At 48.7% G+C, this 16,562-nt stretch overlaps 1 long non-coding RNA gene across 1 annotated transcript; it reads right to left on the bottom strand.

Annotated features, from left to right (window-relative positions):
- Positions 1 to 10,959: 10,959 nt before the first annotated feature.
- LOC147798683 (uncharacterized) lies at positions 10,960 to 12,986 on the bottom strand. Its single transcript, XR_015426054.1, has 2 exons — positions 12,530 to 12,986; positions 10,960 to 11,971 (listed from the first exon to the last, which is right to left on the bottom strand). It is a non-coding gene; the product is annotated as an uncharacterized LOC147798683 (long non-coding RNA).
- Between the last annotated feature and the right edge of the window lie 3,576 nt (positions 12,987 to 16,562).

Genomic DNA, 16,562 nt, shown 5'->3' with positions numbered 1-16,562 from the left:
GTGAGTAAAAACGATTTAATTTGAAGTAGAATGTTGAGCATGACCAGACCCTATCTTGGTACGGTTTACTACATCATTGAATACATGGGCCCCAGTGCTGGCTATAGTACCATGCTATTAGTTAGAGCGTGGTTAAAGTGTGGCTGCTATCAACCCCCCCCCCCATTTTGTCGATAGGCTAATGTAGATCTTGCGACGCTGTTAGAGTGAATGTGCCAGTGGAATAGGTATACGTATGCAGTCCGAAAAGCTCAATCACATAATCCAGTTGAACAGGTTCCTTCAACACATTTTTCCAGCCGCAAGTGAAGACTTTTCTGTCGTCCGCATGTGGTGGTTCTAGGCCTAATTGTGTTTAAAATTTTAGTTTGGGGTGGGGGTTTTGGGTGGATGTGGCTCTTTGGAGCCCCGATACCTGTTCCCCCCCCACCACCACCACAATCACCACCAGTCCATACCAAATTAAAAGAAGACAAGCAGTTTAATGAAAATAATGTTCAATTTGTTTTCTTGCCAGCTGGCCTGTTCACCGTAAGTAGAGACGTTTGGACAGTATGCCTGATTCGTCCACCGGTTCCAGCAGTAGGCCTACTACATCTGTTGCTCCAAGTGATGACACGTCTGACGTCCTGGAGAACTGTGGTGTGACCGTAATGCAAACCAGTAATGAGGTTGGCTGCAGGAAATGAGACAAAAAACACGTCTGCTTTTACTGCGATGTACCCCAGGCAAAGCTCCCCCGTCACCTCAAGTCATGTCACAAGGAAAAAAGAGAAGTCCGGCCAAAAACACAAAGCGGAGCGTGCGGAAGAGTTTCTGCAGTTGTGTGAATTGAACTGGCGAGACCTTGTGTCCACACACGCACACAGAACGCTGTACCAAGGAAAACGCAACAAAGTCACCATTCTCCCGACATATGCCGATGTAGTCCACCTGTCGTCGTTCCTTCATGAAGCTGGCAACCGGGAACTTCAACTCCTGCAGGGTGCTCGGGGCAGACAAATCAGGCCAGTTTGGCAGAAATTGAATGAGGTCAGTCTGTGCCACCTCATCAGGTTCAACCGAAGAAGGCAGGGGGAGGTTTCAAAGATGAAACTTGAAGATTTCCACAAGCACAGCACCGCCAAACTGGAGGGGGAATGCCTGTTGAGTGATTTAGAACGCCAGCTGTGCAAGATGTTCCGTGTTGTCGAAATAGTCGGCAAGAGAGGCAGAACTGTGCTCCTAAGCAATGAGGCAGTAGGCTGGTTGAGTGCCCTTGTCGCCAAGAGACATGAAGACAACAACTTCTTGTTCGCACGGTGTTGTTATGGCGGGAGACGCCATATACGAGGGAGTGACTGTTTAAGGGCATATGCAGATAAGGCTGGCCTTGACAATGCATCCAGCATCCGGTCCACCAAACTCCGTAAACATGTAGCAACTGCATCGCAAATTCTTGCATTAAAGGAACATCAGCTTGAAACTCTAGCCAACTTCATGGGCCACGATCTGCGGGTACATCGCGAATACTACCAGTTGCCAGATACTGTACAGCGGGTCACCAAACTGTCCAGACTTTTCCTGAGTTTGGAGAGGGGCCACCTGTCTTCCCAGCAGGGCAAATCCTTGGACGATCTGCATGTAACTGGAGGTAAGGGCACCTTGTACTCAAACCATGCTTCCCATGTTCCGTCTACCCAACGCTTGGCTTCGAACCAAGTCAACCCAACCCAGACTCCCATTTTGTAGGGCATCGTACTCGGCCGGAAAGAATACCTCTCTTCCTATTCAAACCCCCCCCCCCGGAAGAACCGACCAGTACAAAGAAAGACGGGGACCAAAAATCACCCCCATAAATGTATCTTGCGTCAAGAACTCCCAAAATGATGTTCCATTTTGGCCGGCTATTCCCCCACCCATATCTCAACGCCAAGCACAGACTGCCAGACACCTGTGCATGTATGTGTGCTTTAACTGATTGATCTCAATTTGGGGTTTACTCTCAGAGGGCTTCACCAGTGAAAAGGACAGCAGCGACAGTGGGGACAGCAGTGACAGTAGTGAAGACTCCTGCGATGAATCCATCGAAAACGGTAAGATTTGGTGTGTCTGTCTGTTACTCTGTCGGGCTGTCTGCTGAGGTGTCACCTACATTTCTAATGTCCTTTTCTTGCCTCCACATTAATAGGACAGCTTCCTGGTGTTGCTTCTGCATCTCGAACAAGGGAACCCTCTCCGCCATCGAGACGAGTGAAGCGGTGCACCATAGAATTTCAGCACACATCTCTCTTAAATGAAATTTTGTATTCGGTCTGAAGGTCTATATGGCTACAAGATAAGTACGCAATTCTGTCCGACCTCTTTTCACTTTCTGGTTGGGTTGCAGATGAAACATTCCAACGGTGAAATATGAAAAATTAAATGACAAAGGATGCGAGTAACTCTCCTTTATTCAGTTGAGGTGGTGTACCGTTGCGGTTGTTATCACGTGCGCGCGTGCAGCATTTTCAAAGAGCGGGATGTACGCCCTCCCTATCCCGTTCGTAAGTGACTTTGTCACAAAGGCGGACGCGCCACGACTTGCAGGCTCCCATTAGACGATCGCAGAAGTTGTGCGGTAACTTCGGGTTCCATTGCTCCATGCAAATGCCGATCAATGCATATAACCCCTAGATCTCCATTATATCCGCTCCGAGCAAGAATAAAAGAGGGCGTGTTTTGAAATGAAACCGACAGTCATTTAGTACTCACGCACCGTATAGGTTTCCAAGTTTATGCACGTTGACGTGGAGCACGCTGAGTACGCCCAACGATTTTTAATTATACGCGCACGCCCAAGGCGTGTTAGAACCCGGTTGGAAAACTTATTGCAACCTGTCTTTCTTTCGCCAGTGAGGGTGCACTTCGGCTTGGGGCGGATAACGTTTCAATCATTCAATATTTACACAGCAACATTCTGTGCAGTAAGTTGAATGACTTTGTTATCTCCTTAATTAGTATGAACAGCAAAAAGCAGTATCTCAGAGATGGCCGAGTGGTTAAGCACGCGGTTGTCAGATCGTTAGACGGTGGGTTCGAATCCCAGAACTGACTTTTTATTTTCCCGACACTTGCTGTCAGTCAGTTGCTATAAGAGACTCCAATTGACCCCCGTCAAATACCAGCAGTACCTTAGCCTAACGGATAAGCTCTGCGGCTGGCACTGTCCGCGAAGTCCAGGTGAGCGCCTTAGTACAGGTTCGAGACGTTATGGCCCACTCGGCGGCCAGGGCTTAGGGGCTTGTCTCGTTTCCTCCCTTGCATGGTCGCTCGAACCCTTTTGGGGGTTAAATGGATGGGCAGGGAGGAAGTGCGTTGGGCCGGGAACCCCGAGATCCCAGAAGAGTCCTATATGGAAGCCGGTAACTGCGATTCGTAGTGAATTTCAGGAGTCCGTGCGCCTGAATGCTTGGTCAACACCGCATAACTTTTGGATTTTTTCCTCACCACATTTTTTTTCTTGTCCCTTGGCACAGAACCCACAAGGCAATTTTCTAGGTTTGAATGCAGTGAGCTGCAGGATTGATGCTGATTTATTTTCATTCATTTCCTAAATTTTCGACAGTGAAACCGATCCCAACCGTCTTGGGTCCATTTCTTCTCAGTGATCTCTGTATAAAAGCTATCAGGCGTATAACGTTTATTATCGGAGATTCAATAGTAAGAGATCCAGGGGTGGCACAGTCGGGCGGCACTCGCCTTCCTATTTTATTGATGGAAATACATTTTCATTTGTTACAACAAATTTCGTTGGCTTTCAACTGCAGAGTAATTTGATATTTTCAAAGAAAATTTCTCACAAAAGATACGTCCCATATCTTCTTGGGTTACCCCAAAAGTTGCCACAAATGTGTTGCATCTGCCGCTCCTTTTCTTGAATGCGAATGTTTGATCCATCACTTACTCTAGTCAGACAGGTCTGCCCGAAAAATACAAGCAGGAAATAATGAAATGAAAACGACAGAAAGAAACAATGCCTAGTTGCTGGAATTTCAACAACAGAAAACGACATCCAGAATGCAATGGATGTCAAATCAGTATTAGCTTTGGGTTTTACCCCATTGTCGCCTGAAAAGGCGCATAGGCCATCCTGCCCCACCAAACACACGGTAACCCATGTTAGACTTAATTTTGATCAGGCTGATTGAAACTTAATGTTGTCATTTCAATTAATCCGTGCCTCATTGGCCATAAGTTTACTATCGGAATTCGGAGTTACAAAAATGGCATAGTCAAGTAGCTCCCTTTTCAAACTCAATACTTCCCAAATGTACCTGTTATTTCAAACAGGTTTGTATGGGTAGTTCAGTAACGCCTCCTGATGAGGGCATAAAACTAGACCCCCCCCCAAACACGACTGACATACAGGAAAATGTCAAAGTGATCATAATCTCACAACACATGCAGTTTTACTCTTTAGTTCCTTAATGTCACACACACAAGACTGGACACCTATGTAATATTTAACACAAAACTTGAGGGCGCTATTTCAAATTCATGTGGGAGAAGCACAGTCGTAATAGGACGCATTTCACCAAATGGTTGGAATTCTGCGCGCAAGCTCATTAGTAATTTGTGATCCCTGGGGTTTTTTTTACAATAAGACATGCCATAATCAGGAGGGATCATAGAAATATTTCTATGAATCCCGAAGTTTGGACTGGTAGTTTCCAGGTCCGGATACTTCTTGTACAAAAAGCCCCAAAATTGTGGGCCCATTTTGGAAAAAGGCGGGCGACTACCTTCAGAGTTGAGCGCATCGTCCTACTACTATTTTAGGAGTATCTTTAGGGAAAAAGCGAGAAAAAACTTTTTTCGCGGCTAACCCCCATCACGTTGAAACGAAAAGTGATCTTCTGGCCACAATCTTGAATTTCCAGTGAAAAAAATGGAAATAAAGTTCATTCATGTATTACTCCGCTTAAAAAGTTGAGCTCACACCCTAACTTGACTTGATTTCCGGTAATTCGCTGCTGCATACATCTCAACCATTATTCTTTCCAAATTTATCCATTCCAGGTGCGGAATTCAGTTTTTCTTCACAATCTGACGATTGGATGCACGAAAACCTCAACCAGTTTTTGAAAAACTCCATTTTGAAAGTAGACGCAACGAAATTCGCTACGCTCGTCATTTACCCTCCTGAAAATACGCTTACGCTGGACGCGTTTTGGACGCAATGTCCTATCCAGTCTATATACTGGAGATCAATGCATGTAACCCTATGTGCAGTGCACGTGCACAGTGGGCATGATTAAAACTGGAGTGACGTCACACTTACGAACCGGATTAGGACAAGGCGGACTTTTTAGAGACAATCCTGGACAAATCTCGTTGGGACATGCCTCCCCCTCGCCCCCTGTCAATGTTGCTTCTCATTGGGTAAGTTGGGCCGAATCTTGGTCCAATAAATGAACGCAACATTGAATGGGGGAGAGGGGGATCTTTGCAACGCGCTTCCCACAAGGTGTTCCAACTATTTTGTCCAGGATTGTCTGAGTTTCTGAGTGGACAGTGGGTGTCAAGAGTGTGGGTCTGTGTTACCTGGGAGGGCTGGGGTTTGCCGCGTTGCTGTTTCGGGCGCTGCCGTGTGATGCAGTAAGCATTACATGGTTATGGAAAGGAATAAATAATGACTATTATAGGCAAGGTGTGGTAATATGTCCTGTCAGGAGCATAACCCCCCCCCCCAAAAAAAAGTATATGGAAATACATAGTTATTTAGTGATACATGAGCTATGGGTTATGATCACCCGTCGGTACAGGATTATTTTCAGTGGAAGGGTCCATAGTCAATTTGCACGAATGGGATTGCTGCTCGCAAATATGAACAACAAGTGGCAAGTTGGCTATTGAAAATGGGATGAGGTATGGCGCATCGTGAACGGTGCACCATAGAATTTTAGCACACATCTCTCTTACAGGAAGTTTTGTATTCGGTCTGAAGGGCTATATGGCTACATGTTAAGTACGCAATTCTGTACGACCTCTTTTCACTTTCTGGTTGGTTTTCAGATGAAACATTGCAACGGTGAACCATGAAAAATTAAATGACAAAGGATGTGAGTAACTCTCCTTTTTTCCGTTGAGGTGGTGTACCGTTGCGGTTGTTATCACGTGCGCGCGTGCAGCATTTTCAAAGAGCGGGATGTACGCGCCCCCTATCCCATTCGTAAGTGACTTCGTCACAAAGGCGGACGCGCCACGACTTGCAGGCTCCCATTAGACGATCGCAGAAGTTGTGCGGTAACTTCGGGTTCCATTGCTCCATGCAAATGCCGATCAATGCATATAACCCCTAGATCTCCATTATATCCGCTCCGAGCAAGAATAAAAGAGGACGTGTTTTGAAATGAAACCGACAGTCATTTAGTACTCACGCACCGTATAGGTTTCCAAGTTTATGCACGTTGACGTGGAGCACGCTGAGTACGCCCAACGATTTTTAATTATACGCGCACGCCCAAGGCGTGTTAGAACCCGGTTGGAAAGCTTATTGCAACCTGTCTTTCTTTCGCCAGTGAGGGTGCACTTTGGCTTGGGGCGGATAACGTTTCAATCATTCAATATTTACACAGCAACATTCTGTGCAGTAAGTTGAATGACTTTGTTATCTCCTTAACTAGTATGAACAGCAAAAAGCAGTATCTCAGAGATGGCCGAGTGGTTAAGCACGCAGTTGTCAGATCGTTATACGGTGGGTTCGAATCCCAGAATTGACTTTTTATTTTCCCGATGCTTGCTGTCATTCAGTTGCTATAAGAGACTCCAATTGACCCCCGTCAAATACCAGCAGTACCTTAGCCTAACGGATAAGCTCTGCGGCTGGCACTGTCCGCGAAGTCCAGGTGAGCGCCTTAGTACAGGTTCGAGACGTTATGGCCCACTCGGCGGCCAGGGCTTAGGGGCTTGTCTCGTTTCCTCCCTTGCATGGTCGCTCGAACCCTTTTGGGGGTTAAATGGATGGGCAGGGAGGAAGTGCGTTGGGCCGGGAACCCCGAGATCCCAGAAGAGTCCTATATGGAAGCCGGTAACTGCGATTCGTAGTGAATTTCAGGAGTCCGTGCGCCTGAATGCTTGGTCAACACCGCATAACTTTTGGATTTTTTCCTCACCACATTTTTTTTCTTGTCCCTGGGTGCGGAACCCAAAAGGCAATTTTCTAAGTTTGAATGCTGTGAGCTGCAGGATTGATGCTAATTTATTTTCATTCATTTCCCATATTTTCGACAGTGAAACCGATCCCAACCGTCTTGGGTCCATTTCTTTTACTGATCTCAGTATAAAAGCTGTAAGGCGGATAATGTTTATTATCAGAGATTCAATAATAAGAGATCCAGGGGTGGCACAAACGGGCGGCACTCGTCTTCCCATTTTTTCATGGAAGTACATTTTCATTTGTTATAACAAGTTTTGTTGGCTTTCAGCTGCAGAGTAATAGGATATTTTCAAAGAAATATTCTCAGAAAAGATACGTCTCATATCTTCTTGGGTTACCCCAAAAGTTGCCTCAAATGTGACACGGTAACCCATGTTAGACTTAATTTTGATCAGGCTGACTGAAACTTAATGTTGTCATTTCAATTAATCCGTGCTTCTTGGGCATCAGTTTAATATCGGAATTTGGAGTTACAAAAATGCCATAGTCAAGTAGCTCCCTTTTCGAACTCAATACTTCCAAAATGTGCCTGTTATTTCAAACAGTTTTGCATAGGTAGTTCAGTAACGCCTCCTGATGAGGGCATAAAACCAGACCCCTCCCCCCAAAAAAGTGAATTCGGCAAACACGACTGACATACAGGAAAACATAAAAGTGATCATAATCTCACAAAACATGCAGTTTTACTCTTTAGTTCCTGAATGTCACACACACAAGAATGGACGCCTATGTAATATTCGACACAAAACTTGAGGGCGCTATTTCAAATTCATGTGGGAGAAGCACAGTCGTAAAAGGACGCATTTCACCAAATGGTTGGAATTCTGCGCGCAAGCTCATTAATAATTTGTGATCCCTCTGTTTTTTTTACAATAAGACATGCCATAATCAGGAGGGATCATAGGAATATTTCTATAAATCCCGAATTTTGGACTGGTAGTTTCCAGGTCCGGATACTTCTTGTACAAAAAGCCCATTTTGGAAAAAGGCGGGCGGCTACCTTCAGAGTTGAGCGCATCGTCTTACTACTATTTTAGGAGTATCTTTGGAGAAAGGCGAATAAAAACTTTTTTCGCGGCTAACCCCCATCACATTGAAACGAAAAGTGATCTTCTAGCCACAATCTTGAATTTGCAGTGAAAAAAAATGGAACTCAGTAAAATTCATTCATATATTAATCAGCTTAAAAAGTTGAGCTCACACCCTGACAGTTTTGGACATAAATTGAAATTGATCGAAATTTCAGTGCAACGCCAGTGCATAATTATTCAAAGCGGCTCTGAATTTGTACTAACTTTGACAAGAGTGATCGTTAAGTTACAAATCTATGAAAATGGATATAGGCCTACACCCGTGAATGGGTTTCGACATGAAGATGTTTAAACATATTTTGCTGCCTTTAGTGTAAGGTTTGCAACAGGCAGACATTATGAAGTTTGCAGGTGGGAAAAGGGCGAACTCACATGACAAACCTCGATCTTTACAATTTTGGTACACCTATTACCAGTTCGTTCTAACCTTCAGGGAGTTTCAGGCAAATTTGAAGAAAAAAGTAAATTTGAAAATATTGTGGCGCCGACCAACTTTCACCAAGGTCGCCCCGGCCTCCCGACCTTCCCTTCGGTGAGCCCAGACGAGCGGGTATCCAGGTAAACCTAGGCGGTGAGTGTGTTTGCCGTCAACATGTTCTGCTTAAACTTAAACGGACACTTAAGGACAGACTTCAGACGGACATTAATGGACTGACTGGACAGACAGACGGAGAAGTAATGGACACTTGCACCTTTAATTATTGGCTTCAAATAATAATCACAAGGTTTTTAATGATTTCTTTCTAATTGGCAAGAAACTCCTTAATTGAATAAATAATCAAAGGGTGGAACCTTCGTAAAGGGTAAGAACCGTGAAGCACAGCCAGAGTTTCCCTCCCACACCGCAAACTACAAGACCTCCCGGGATCCCCAGCCCGCACTAAGACCAAATTCCCCCGGGGAATAACGAGCAGGTCCCCAGTGCGTCCCCAGCTTCCAGTCCCCTATCGCTCCTACACAGAAGTTCCGCACTTAAGTCCAGTTCGTCCCCATTCGCTCTAGACGCAGAGCAGCGATCCACACGCACGTCTTTCCTCCATCCACGACGCACAGGTCGAGTTCGGGCGGCCTGTTCTTGACACGGGTTTCTTGTTCTCGCGCTCGAACGGCTGGAACACGACTCAAGAACACTGTTCTCGGAACAGGAATACACACCACCTCCTCGTCAGGGTTTTACAGGAACACACGGAGAAACTCGTGAGATTTTGATTTTTGAACAGCTGCAAAAAGTAAAGATTGTTTCCAAAGCCATAGACAATGGGAAGTTTTGCAAAATTAACATTAATAGTTTTCTGTAACACAGAAATGAATGTTCCTGTTTATATTGTACCGCCGGCGGGTCCGGCCGGTGGGGGCGCCAGCTCGGACCCGCATGGAGTTGGTGGCTGCCCCCGCTGGTAAGCGAACAGCCCGCGGTTTTCCCGCCTCGCGCCTGCGCAGTCCCTGCCGACAGGCACCATGTTTAGAGCTTGTCTGAAAAACGCATTGTTGTGGACGCTACATCAATAAACCAGAGATTTCGTGACCAGAACAGCGAGTTGCAGCTGTGTATGAATCTATACTAGCGTCGAACCGTGATCCGTAGGACACGCTACAACTGGTGGCAGCGGCGAAACGCTGGATAGCTGTAAAAAAAAAACAGGTAAACTCTTCGCCTTTTCTGTGTCATGGAATTGGTGGATGATTTGGGTCGGATGCCAGACTCGCTGGACAGCGGCAGTACAGGCCAGCGCGGGGCCCTGTGGTCGGGGGCCCAGACCGCAAAGGCGACGTGGAACTCACCTGGGTTGGCGGGCCAGCTGGAGTCGTTCCTCGCAGAGAATCTGGAACAGTTATCCAGGAGCGGGGGGCGTAAATTGGAGGGTATCGAGTGCGTCGAGTGCACGGCGTGGGGGGATCTTGGGTTAGGTGCCACGGAGAATGCAGCCAAGTCAGCGCAGTCCCCGGGCGACTTCCCCCTTCCCAAAGTCGATGGGGTGAGAAAGGTGAGGTTCCGTTTGGAGCACGACCATTTCGCCCCGGTCGCTGGAGAGGTGGCGGGGCATCGCCAGGCGGCATGCTCCCACCCCTCACTAGTACACCCATCACCGGCGTCTGCAGGGCGCCCTCTGGCGGCGGAGACACACTGGGAGAGGCGTTCCAGTCGGAGCGCCCTCAGGGTGGGTCAGCGGCTGGGGGGTCCCAACCCAGTGGGCACGAGACGTCGTTATGACGTCTTAAAGACGTCTAATATTGACGTCTTATTAATGTCTTTTTTGAGTCGTATATGCAAAGCCAAAAGACGTCAGCATCCTGACAAGTAAACGACGTCAGTGGTCTGACTAGAAAAAGACGTCAGCGTTATGACGAGTAAAAGACGTCAACATCGCGACTAACAAAAGACGTCAACATCGAGACTAATAAAAGACGTCAACATTGAGACTAATAAAAGACGTCAACATTGAGACTGATAAAAGACGTCAACATTGAGACTGATAAAAGACGTCAACATTGCGACTAATAAAAGACGTCAGCATATTGAGCAGTAAAAGACGTCAGCATTAAGACGTCTTTTATCCATCAAATATCAAGGAAAAAAGACATCTGCATTGAACGAGTCATTTTTTTTTTACTTTTTTATGATAAAAAGAAGTTCACATGCCTTAACACGCTGCCTGGCTATAAAATAAATTTTGACTGAAGCGACTGTTTACAACTAAACAATTTTTTTTTATTTAACTCTGATTCTTCATATTATAATAACCTGTTAGCACACTTTGCTGAAAATGATGGTCTACACAAATATTATGTACCAATAATATTTCTGGTAAATTCAATGGCTTTGGACGGACCATTACAATTGCACCCAGCACGATCAAAGTGACGATGAAACAAGGTACACTTGTGTTTACACTTCCTGGATAAAAGCAGTTAAAAGGTTTTACTTTTACGGACAAGGCAAGAATGGGAAACATTAATCACACAGTACATGTTCATGTAGTATAAGCCATGTAACTGAATATTTGGCAGAACAAAACATTTCCAACCAGGCAAGACTTAGTAAAATACGTTTTAGATGTACATGTAATGGCATTTATGAGAGGTAGAAAAACAGACATCAGTTGACGAAAAGATGTATGCTTGTACTAATAAGACAATTCAAATCGAGTTGGCTTAGAATTTAAAAAAATGGAAATATTGAACACTTTTTGGACAAAATTTTGTCTCATGCAGTGGTTTGTCAAATTTTTAGAAAACAGACTATCCTGGAACAGGATGATCTAGTCAGTTACAATTTAAATTACTGTACGTGTTTTAATCCTGCAAACAATTTTACCCATGCCCCCCCCAAAAAAAACGATCAGACGTGTAATTTTGTTATAACCGTACTTTAAACAGCCTTCATTGCTTCAACCTGAGGAAATAAACCTGAAGAAACAATGTACATATTTTACTTGAACAACAAAAGGTTTAAAGTTTCAAATAAGACCCAATACAAAAATAGGTTTTATGCTCATTAGTTGAATATCACCGAAATATATGAAACAGCCAGGAAACAGGCCATCTGATGCACTAGACTGGTCGCACAGTTATCCGGTGGGCATGCCTGCTGAATTACTCAGGGCTCTTGGTTTGTCTCTGGTAGGAATACTAAGCTTTAAGTACTTCGCTATTCGTTGTCTTACTGCAGACACTGTTGTGCCGCGTGATGCAACACTTCCTGCAAATGTTGGACAAATAAGACAATTTATTTTTGTAAAAACTATAAGGACTTTGGTGGCAGTAAATAAACCGGTCCTCTACCATTGTTTACACCACGTCTGAGCTGAAGTGCCCATGTTCATTGTGATTGAGAATGAAAAAGAATTTTTCTGCCACCAACTGTCTCGAACATGTCTACATCGAGTGGCCAATATTGTACATTGCATCACATACATGTACTGCCATTACATTTTCACAGTTTAGTCTCACCAATACAATGGTATAACATTTAATCTTAAAAGGGTAAATTAGACTTATTGACACTGTTAGTATTTGCCATATTTGATGACGCTGAAGTATGGGCACTGTGGCAAGCCCAGATGCTCCTTACTGCACTACGACTGCGAGTCTACGTACGACTACGAATAAACACTGTCTGTGGTCCACCCATGGAGGTAGGAAACAACCGTGGCCAACCCGGTTGACTGTTGAGGATTAAAATTATTGCGTTTAAGCCTGACCTCTGCTTCACCAACAATGCCCATACGTAACAGAATTACAGTTTATAAGCACTTACCTTTTAAGGAAGGGCCTAACCTGTCTTTCTCTTCTTTAAACGGACAAGCTGCTTGCAGCGATACTTGTACATGTACATGTACTCGAGCTCTCTTAATTCAAAGCACGGGCAAAATTATGAAGTAGTCTGGTTCCCTGACCTGAAGATCTTTATTCCATTTGAAATACGTGTAGACGCCAAAGTCAATAGACCTAACCGTAGTTCTGGAAGCCCGTTTTGACTTTTGGACATGACCTCAGTCTTTGCCATCGCTGGTTCCAGTCGGCATGCTCAGAGTCTCCTCGGAAGGCTGGAACCAGCTAAGACTAAGCCAGAGCCACTATAGTAGGGCGGTGCACACGCTCGAAGCCAGTCGTTGCTTGCGAGCAAGCAGGCAATGAAAGAAAATAGCCTCATCCATTCTAAATGTAGGGGTATTTTAATGTCATGTTATTTCAAATCAGACGAGGGGGTTGAGGGTCAGTTCCACTGCAAATAATAATAAATCACAAGCAGGTGTACTAAACCACACTCGCAATTCCTCTAGTGTTAAAATTTCCCTGTAAACTGGACGTTCGCACTATTGCTATCCCACACATCCCTCTTGACGAATAGATGAGAACAGTCAAACAGAACAGTCACCTGCGGCCGCAGGCGGGATTTCGCAATACACTGTATGCCATTGCTCTGTCGGACCTTCCGCGGTGAAACCGAGTGAGAACCGGCAAAATCCGAGACAAACCAAAAGTCACCGTGCAAAATCTTCATAAAGTTATCTAAATCTTTTTCTGTTGTATGTTGACGATTTGATAACGACTGTAAAATGACGTCGTAAAGACGTCGTGTGTTTCATGTATTGCTTGTTGAAGAAAACAATTCAAACAGAGAGAAAAAAAGACGTCGTTAAGACGTCGTTTTCTCCTTTCACTGTATGTGAGGTACCGATGATTCGATAACGACTGCAAAACGACGTCTTAAAGACGTCATGTTTTTTTGTGGTCATGGTTGCTGAAGCAAGGTTTCTAACCGAGGATAAAAGACGTCTTTAAGACGTCGTTTTTTTGTCACGACCACTTTACGACACACGACCACATAACGACCACAAAAAGACGTCTTTCACGCGTCGTGTGCCCACTGGGAACGGGAGCCAGTTGGAAATTCATTCATGTCTTGTGGTAGCGTCGGGGCGCCCTCTTGCGGTACCGTCGTGGCCGAAAGAACGTTCCTCTCGGAGCGCGGCCGGGCGGCTGCCGCGGGTTGGAGCCTTGGTGCGAGGTAGCTGAAGCTGGTAATACTGGTTATAGTATGAGGGCGCCCTCTTGCGGCGCCGCAACGGCTCAGGAAGCGTCCCTCTCGGAGCGCGGCCGGGCCGTGGCGGTGGCCGCGGAGGTGGGGCCCCGGTGCGAACTGATGGGAGCTAGCGGGCCCGTGGCAGATTTCAGGACGCCCTCGAGCGCCGGGGACATGGCTGGCACGGCGTACTGCCTGGAGCGCTGCGAGGCCACGGTCCTCGGGAGGGGGTTTCGAGACGGGCTAGCTGGAGCGTGTGAGAAAAATAGTGAGATGTGGACGCCCATCCACGTGCAGCGAAACTGCGACGGGTGGTGCGATTCGGGCGGACCCCCACGTGGGGATTCGCACGCATCTGTATGAGGCGGATCCCCATTCAGGGATCCGCACGTGACTGTGCGAGGCGGATCCCCCTGGATCCGTGCACAGACATGCGAGGCGGATCCTTCTCGGATCCACGCACAGACACATGAGGCGGATCCCACCCTCGGATCCGCGTACAAACTCATGAGGCGGATCCCCACTTGGGGATCTGCACGTGTCTGTGTGAGGCGGATCCCCCCCCCCCCAGATCCGCACACAGGACGACCCGGAGCTGGGACCGGTCCGCCAGTGGCTGGTGGCGGGGAGCGACCAGCCTGAATGGGAGGACATCTCCGACTTCGGCGCCGGGGTCAAATGCTGGTGGTCCAGATGGGACACACTACGCCTGTTCCGAGGGGTCTTGCAAGTGAAGTGGGCAATGGCCGACGGGGGGGGGGCACCTGGAAGATCGCCATCCCGCAGGCCAGGGTGCCAGAGGTTCTACTTCTTGCCCACAACCACCGAACTGCTGGACACCTCGGGGTCGATAGGCCCGTGGCCCGACTCAGGCAGGCTCCTGTGTATTGGAGGGAGATGAGACGGCAGGCTGAGCAGTGGTGCCAGAAGTGTCATTTCTGCTGTTCTAAGAAGTCCCCGCCGCGTCCCGGGAGAGCTCCGCTCCGACAATACCTGGTGGGGGCCCCCATGGAGCGGATCGCCATTGACCTTACCGGACGCCTGCCCCAAACCAAGGCATAATGGTGGCGGACTATTTCACGAAGTGGGCGGAGGCGTTTCCCCTTTCGGATCAGACGACCGAGACTGTGGCCAAGACCCTCGTGGAGCAGGTGATCACGCGCTTCGGGACACCCCTCGAGATCCACACGGATCAAGGGCGAGAGTTCGAGGCGGGCCTGTTCCGCGGGGTCTGCCAGCTGTTGGGCATCCATCCACAAGACCAGGACGACTCCGTTCCACCCCCAGTCCGACGGCATGGTCGAACGGTTCAATCGTACCGTGAAGACCATGCTGAGCATGTTTGTGGATGAGAATCAGGACGACTGGGACGAACACCTTCCCTACGTCCTGATGGCCTACCGCTCCTCCCAGCACGATAGCACCAGGCTCACCCCGAACATGCTCGGGAGGGAGGTGGGACTTCCCCTGGACGTCGTTGTGGGGTCACCGGAGGAACGGACGGAGACTACCGAGGCACTAAATTACGTCGACGAGCTGAGAGCAAAGCTCACGCGGGCCCACGAGTTTTCCCGGCGACACCTGAGGCGGACTCAGAGCTACCACAAGCAGCAGTACGAACGTCGCGCCCAGGAGGACGGGTTCGAGCCCAGCCAGGCTGTTTGGCTGTTCACCCCAAAGAAGAAGGTCGGCCGCTCCCCCAAGCTGCAGCGGTGGTGGGACGGACCCTTCGCGGTGCTACAACGCCTCAACAACGTGGCCTACAAAGTGCAGCGTACCGCCCGAGCGAGGGCTCAGATCGTGCATCGCAATCGGCTCAAGCGCTACCTAGGCGATGTGCAGCTTGGATGGTGGGAGCGCGCAGCCCGCGGAGCCTTGGCCGAGGAGGCGCCAGTGCGGGCAGGGGGTCAAGGAGCCAGCGGATCCGGCCCTCAGTCCTGCCCGCGGGAGCCATCTCCCCCCGTTGACGAAGGGACCACACTGGAACCTATTGACGGGGCGAAGTCGGGACGCCCGGGCCGGAGCGGCGGCGTGTAGAGCGGGTAGAACTCAGACATAAATAGCTAGGGAGGCAGCGCGCCGGCGGAGCCATCGCCGTGCGAACCGGAGGCGGGTTCGGCGCCTGGAGCGATTCTGCTCCACGCTAACTCCTGAATCTCCCTCTGTTTCTCTCCCCAGGATGGACCGGTTGGCCTGCCCCCACTGTCAGCGAGAATTCCGCCAGCGGACCAACTTGCAGCGACACCTGAGGTCGGCGTGTCCGGAGCTGTTCGCCACCCGGCCCTATACCTGTGAGCGGAGGTGTGGCCGCTGCTTCTACCGCTCGGACATGCGGGATCGGCACCACCGACACTGCGACCACGTCCTCGTCGGCCAGATCCAAGCGGAAGATCCTGACGTCCCAGAGGTCTTCGCCAGTGGCGGGGAGTTGGGGGGTGACGAGTTCCCCATGGAGCAGTCACTCCCCCCTGCCGGTCCTCCGGAGGGAGCCGCCCGGACCCGCCCCCGATCAGCTGCCGCGGGTGAGCCCTCGCCGCTGGTGCCCTCTCGGCGCCGAAGGCGGGGGTCGCGGGGCTGGCCAGAACGACGAGACCAGTCGGACTCGCCTTCCAGTGCGGCCCCGGGCCCCCGCGGCGGCCGCTGCGGCCGGGACCGCCCCCCTGCGCCGCTCAGTAGAGACGGGGACGCAGACTGAGGAAGAACCCCCAGCCCCGATTTGGAGCGGGGGCCGCCGGAGTCTGCCCCCTGGCTCCTGGGTGACGTA

The sequence above is a fragment of the Acanthaster planci genome, linkage group LG07, assembly GCF_054643075.1.
Source record: "Acanthaster planci isolate LZ-2023a linkage group LG07, COTS_SCS, whole genome shotgun sequence".
In the NCBI taxonomy this organism is placed as follows: domain Eukaryota; kingdom Metazoa; phylum Echinodermata; class Asteroidea; order Valvatida; family Acanthasteridae; genus Acanthaster; species Acanthaster planci.
This window is presented reverse-complemented; position numbering and strand designations above follow the sequence as displayed.